The sequence below is a fragment of the Budorcas taxicolor genome, chromosome 16 (assembly GCF_023091745.1).
Source record: "Budorcas taxicolor isolate Tak-1 chromosome 16, Takin1.1, whole genome shotgun sequence".
NCBI lineage: Eukaryota > Metazoa > Chordata > Mammalia > Artiodactyla > Bovidae > Budorcas > Budorcas taxicolor.
The window spans coordinates 71,145,176-71,151,242 of NC_068925.1; positions in this window are offsets into that span (position 1 = coordinate 71,145,176).

Genomic DNA, 6,067 nt, shown 5'->3' on the forward strand with positions numbered 1-6,067 from the left:
AAAAGAAGCTAGCTCCAGCCACTTCCATTCAAACATTAAGAAGCACCGACTGCCAGCTTTGGCATCCACCAGCCATTGTTTGCATGGCTCTCTTCAACAAGTTTCTCCTCACCCCACTATTTCTCCACACACCCCTCCACAGAAAAAGAACAAGAAAGAAAATCAGTGGAGAATATTCCATTCCCCTTGGTCCCACCTCTCAAGTCCCCAACAATCACGGCATTAGGCTTCCCCTGAAAGAAGACAGAGGAGCCCAAAGAACACTTTACGTCTGGGTCTTTTCTCTTATCTGGTTTTGTCCTCTGTTCTCCCCAGGCGGGTTATCGTTTTACAGGCACTCAGTGGAAGATGAGGATCTTCCCAATGCCTGTGAGAGTTTCCCAGAGAGACCGCCTCCCCGCCTCGCTTTCCGACCCGCCCCTCCGCCACCCCCCTCCGAATGTGTGCGGTGAGGTCGCCGCCTTTTGTAAGATCCCAGCCGGGACATAATTTGGGGGCGACGAGCACACGGCCAAAATCCACGTCACCCCCTACAGACGGGGGCCACTCTGAAGAAAGGCTCTTCATTTGGCCCATCTCTCGTCTCACCAAAGCCCACCCGTCGCCATCTGCGAGAAGAGTCGAACTGCCAAAGGCAGTACTTGGTGACTCAAAACAGATGAGGAATTGCTCCGAAAGCCGGCGAGGCCCGTCCGGGCTCCCGGTCCCACCAGGGCCGCCGCTGGCAGGGGCAACCTGCGGGGCCACGTGCCCATCCCGCGTCCACACTCCGCACGCCTCGAGTGGTAGCCGCCCGGGAGGACAGGCGCCTCCGTGCCCAGGGCTGCCGAGGCCGGGACAATAGGTTTCACGTGCCATCTCCCTGCGCGCGTGCCCTTCTGCTCAATGGCCTCCCCCACCAAGGGCAGTGGTGGCTGCATCTGTCCTTGCTTCTTTAGTGCGGTTTCTGGGCACACGAGGGAGAGGTCTGTCAGCCTCACACACACTCTTGGAGTGGAGTGAATTTAAGGAGCCAAATGTTACTGCAGGGCTGAAATTCGGCACATAAGCTCCAAGCAGAAGGAGAGTGCACGAACCTGGGTCCCTGAGGTCCAGAGCTTTGGGGGGACGATTTGGCCCAAGACTAAAAAGTCCCGTGGTGTTCATGGAAGTGTTCCACCACCAGTTCTTACACTGAAGGAGGAAAGCTGGGACGGATAGTGCAAACCAGCAGACAACCAGAAAGCCTAGATAACCCCTCCCCAGGAGCATAAAAAAGCCGCAGGGCACACGGGAACACTTGTCAGTGATCAGCTCAGGACCAGACATCCATGTCATGTTTCAGGGTCTGAACGGTCTCTCCCATAAAAATCCAGAAGTTGGGTCCCTTCAGTTCTAGAAGTCTATGTCATCGCCTTCCTAATTTTCTTGAACTCTGGCTAATATGAGTTGGGGTATGCCCCAGTCTAAAGATACTCAGTGTATGAAAATTCAAACACTGGTTATAAAGCTTCCTTTGAAATGTAAAACTCTCTCAATTCATTTGATATCAGATCTATAAAAAATCAATTTCTGCTCAGCTTTTCAGGAAAAGATGATACATTATTTGAACTGTATCAGATTTGATGCTCTTGTGTCCGATTCAGCTGTCAGTTCCCAGGCCAATATGCAGTAGGCTCATTACACACACTGTTTATTAAATGGGACAGATTTAAGGTCCAAAATGGAGTCCCTGGGAAGACAGCATAGGTGCCTTGAGAAAGCTGAAGTGATAGAATAGGTCAGTCAGGGACTAAAAACTGGCCCTGGGCAATTACAAAGCAGGTTATTCACCTGCAGTTAATTGGAAGCCAGGCAACTATAATAAAAATAAACTTAAATCTGTGGGTTTTACTAAACCTCAAAATGGATTTATTAATACTAAGACAAAAAAAAATACCCTAAGAGTCCCTCAAACCTCGGTCAGTCTGTCATACTGGGTACAATTCCCTCTAGCAACGCCGACTCACATAAATCCCCTCAGCAGAGCTTTATCTGAGGCTCCTTGATTAACCACCTACCAGGCCCTCTTCATGCTTGTTTAACTGTCCCCGCTCCTGGGCTGAAAGCCCTGAGGGCTGAGACTGTCCATTGGATCCCCCGGAGCCGTACACAAAAGGTTCTCCAGTCAAGAGAGATTTGAGGGGTAAAAGGCACAAGACTTGACCCTCTGCACTCACTCAGATCCCTTCTCTTCATTTTGTCTGAAGGCCTTGAGGACTTAACTTGTCATGTCTGAGGAGATGGTAAGAATGGAAGAGGACAGTGACACCAGAGAAAACAAAGCAATTCCCCTGTCATCAAGAGCCAGGGGTGGAACCGAGAGCCGAGTCAGGCTTGGTTTCTGACCTCAGCCCTTCCTTATGGTGGTCAGCCCTCCAGCTACTCAGCACTGGGAAGTCCTACCAAGCCCTGAACAACAGCGATGGAGAGGCCGGATGAGGACACGTCCTGAGAAGCCCTCGAGCCACAGTGTGAGTCGGTCACCAGCACGCAGGTGGCCACAGCCCCTGGGATCTGACAGCGCTGAGAACAGACACAGCAGGCGCTGTGTGTGAAACAAGGCTCTGAGCACCTCGTTCAGTCCCACCTCACCACAGCCCGCCAGGGGGCACGGGGCAGTATGAGGACTATACCCACTGCACAGATGGGGAAACTGAGGCACGGAGGGATTTATTAATGTGCCTGTCGTTATACAGCCAGTGAAGAGCTGGCTGGACTCCAGGCCCTCAGCTGTGCTCTGAACCACGGCGGTTTGTGAAGGCCACCAGCTGAGGTTAGCCCCTGGGAAGGACAGTAGCAAAGAAGCTTGTCCCCAGACTGCACAGAGCCCTGCAGGGTGTGAGGAGTGCAACGGGGGCCTCATGAGAACACCCCAAGACAGACCTGTCTGGCAGGGTCTACAGTCATCACCACGTGTTTGTCCAGCACTGAGTCAAGTCAAAGCGAATACTTGCAAGGCAGTGCCAGGCTGATCATGCCACCAGCCTCCCTGCCGCAGGGGACACGGGCATCCCGCACACCCGCGCTCTCTCAAGTCCTCAGCCAGCGAGCAGAGATGCAGTACTTTCCCTCTGTCTGCCTTGCCTATAAGGTCCTCCACCAGGCCAGTGTTATCAAATAATACCATCCAGTCTCCACCGAAGGCCACGTGACTTGACAGCTAGCAGGAGGGTCCAGGAGCCCAATGACCTGACCTGAAACCTCGACTTGGCCGTTTGGTAGCCATGCAGTCCTAGACAGATTTAACCTTCTGTGCCTCAGTTTCCTCATCTATAAAATGGGGGTTAGAAAAGCACCAACCTCCGGGGGTAGATTGTGACGATTCACCAGCCGCCTTGTCCTACAAACACCCCACCCCACAAAGCCCAGACACTGCCTCTCACACTTGTCAGCCTCTCTCCTGGTCCATTATTTTTTTAATATTTATTTATTTATTTGACCATGTCAGGTCTTCGTTGCAACACTCGGGATCCTTCGTTGCAGAACATGTACTCTAGCTGTGATTATGCAGATTTCAGTCGTTGCCGCATGTAGGGTTAGTTGCTCCGCGGTATGTGGAACTTTAGCTCTCCAACCAGTGATCAAGCCCACATCCCTTGCATTGCAAGGTGGATTCTTAACCCCTGGACCACCAGGGAAATCCCCTTTCCTGGTCTATTTTCAATGGTAGGTGGGTGTTGCAGCAGACGCCCACCTTTTAGGGGTCCTGTTCCTACCTCCAGGGCTGTGTAATAGAGTGGCAATGTCTGGATTCAAAGTAGAACCCAGTTCACATCTCAGTCCTGCCAGCGTGGAATCTGGACACACAATATAGTCCCGGCATGACCCAGGCAGTAAACCATGTGTTCAGGGCACAGGCTCAGAGTCGGCCTGCCTGGGTTTAACTCCCTCTACAGCACCACTAACTGTGTAGCCTGAATGAGTTACTCAGGAGGCCTGCTTCAGAGGCCTCCTCCATGAAGCGGGGGTGGCATCACAAGGCACCTGGCGGGACGGCCATGAGGACTGAGAGAGGACACACAGGCACCTGGACACCTGCTAGCCCCTCTCCTCACTTCCTCTGTCTCTAGGCTGGGGATGGTGGTACCTGCAGTGCTGAGGGGTCGGGGGTCAGGTTGAGGCAGGTGACAGGTGTGACATGCAGAGCCCTGGTCTCACACACGTTCAGCCCTTGACAAACGACAGTGCCTCTGTTTCCCATGCCTCTCTCTGTCTGTACCTCAGATCAGAGGCTTCACTTTGATTCTCCCTACCAATGATTCTCAACCATCACTCACACCCACTATAATCCCACCTCCTCCATAAGCCTTCCAAGATTCATCTAAAAACATCCCCAGCCCTTTCCCAGTATGGACGTGGAGACATTCCTTAGGCTTTCTCCCTGCTTTCCCTCACCCCAGTCTTGTGTCCTTGATCTCTCAGGCAACAGATATAGGGGGGAAACTTCTAACATGCAATTTTCCCATGGCCTTTCTTCTAAGCATGTGGAGAAAGAGAATGAGTGAGCTCTTTGGTGTCTCTTTTCATAAGGACACTAATTTTTTTGGACCAGGGCCCCACCATTATGATCTCATCTAAACTTTTATTATTAATACTTCCTTAGAGGCCCCACCAAATACAGCCATGCTGGGAGTTAAAACTTCACCTTATGAATTTTTGGAGAAGCAAACATGCAGTCCATAATACACACCAGTATTTCTTTGAGGTGGGTATAGAGTTTGCCAATGATGAGATGGGATCTTTACCCCAGGTCACACAGTCAGCAAGTGGGCAGTCCTACACCTCCAGAGACTGAGTCTTAGCCTTCCCAAAGATCAAATGTGAATTTGAAAGAAGGGCCTTATGAAGACCACAGGAGCTGGACATGGAGCTCCCGAAGAGCCCTTCAGGGATTAAGGAGATCCAGAATAAAGGGGTGGTTCTAGATCTGGAGAAGGAAATGGCAACCCACTCCAGTATTCCTGCCTGGAGCATCCCCTGGATGGAGGAGCTTGGTGGGCTACAGTCCACGGCTCGCAAAGAGTCGGTCACGACTGAGCAACTTCACTTTCACTTTCACTTTCTAGTGGGATGGAAGGGTTCCAGGAAACCTCCCTCCCCTCTCAGGTTTTCAGGAAAGTTATACATGATACTATAAAATGTGTTTGTTTACAGAAAATACATTTTTATATAATATTCATTCAGCAAACAGAGAGCACCTGCTACATGTACGATACTGCTTTTGATGCTTGTGAGTCCAGTACTGGGGCCTCCCTGGGGGCTCAGAGGGTAAAGAGTCTGCCTGCAATGCAGGAGACCAGGGTTCACTCCCCGAGTTGGAAAGATCCCCTGTAGTAGGAAATGGCACCCCACTTCAGGATTCTTGCCTGGAAAATTCCATGGGCAGAGGAGCCTGGCAGTCCATGGGGCGGCAAAGAGTCAGACACAACTGAGCAGCTGAGCACACACACACCCTGTACTGAACAATTAGACCTGAATTCTGCTCCCAAGGAACTCTGGGTGCCGTGGAGGGTCACAGACAAACGGGCAACCACAATCCAGTGCAAAGGGTCTGGCCAACACTGGGTGGGACGTGCTACCCAGCTTGGGAGCTCTGCAGGGCTGGAATGAAGAGGCTTTACTCTTTGAAGAACAAAAGGCTTAGCTTTTGCATTGACAGAGCCTACACACTAACTCGACATGCCAAGATAAACAAAATGGCCAGTGTGGGTATGTGATTGACTTGACCATAACAGAGGTTAAGAATGCTGAGTCCTGCCTTTGTGCAAAACGGCCTCAATTCAGTCCATTTTGTTAGACACTCATTGACTGTCTACCAGTAGCGGCAAAAACCCATGCTAGGCACTGGGCAAGCATTTGGGAGAATATTGAAAAGAAAGGTCCTTCCAACAGCAAAATGGCTCTGACCACAATGAAAAAGGCCCATGCCCTTGGATCCTCTGATGGCTCAACTCTGAGATGAAAACCATACTCAAACCTCAGTCTTGACCTTAACTTAGCCTGCTGAAGGTCAGCAATCTCTCCCGCAGTCCCAGCCCGAGCTGGA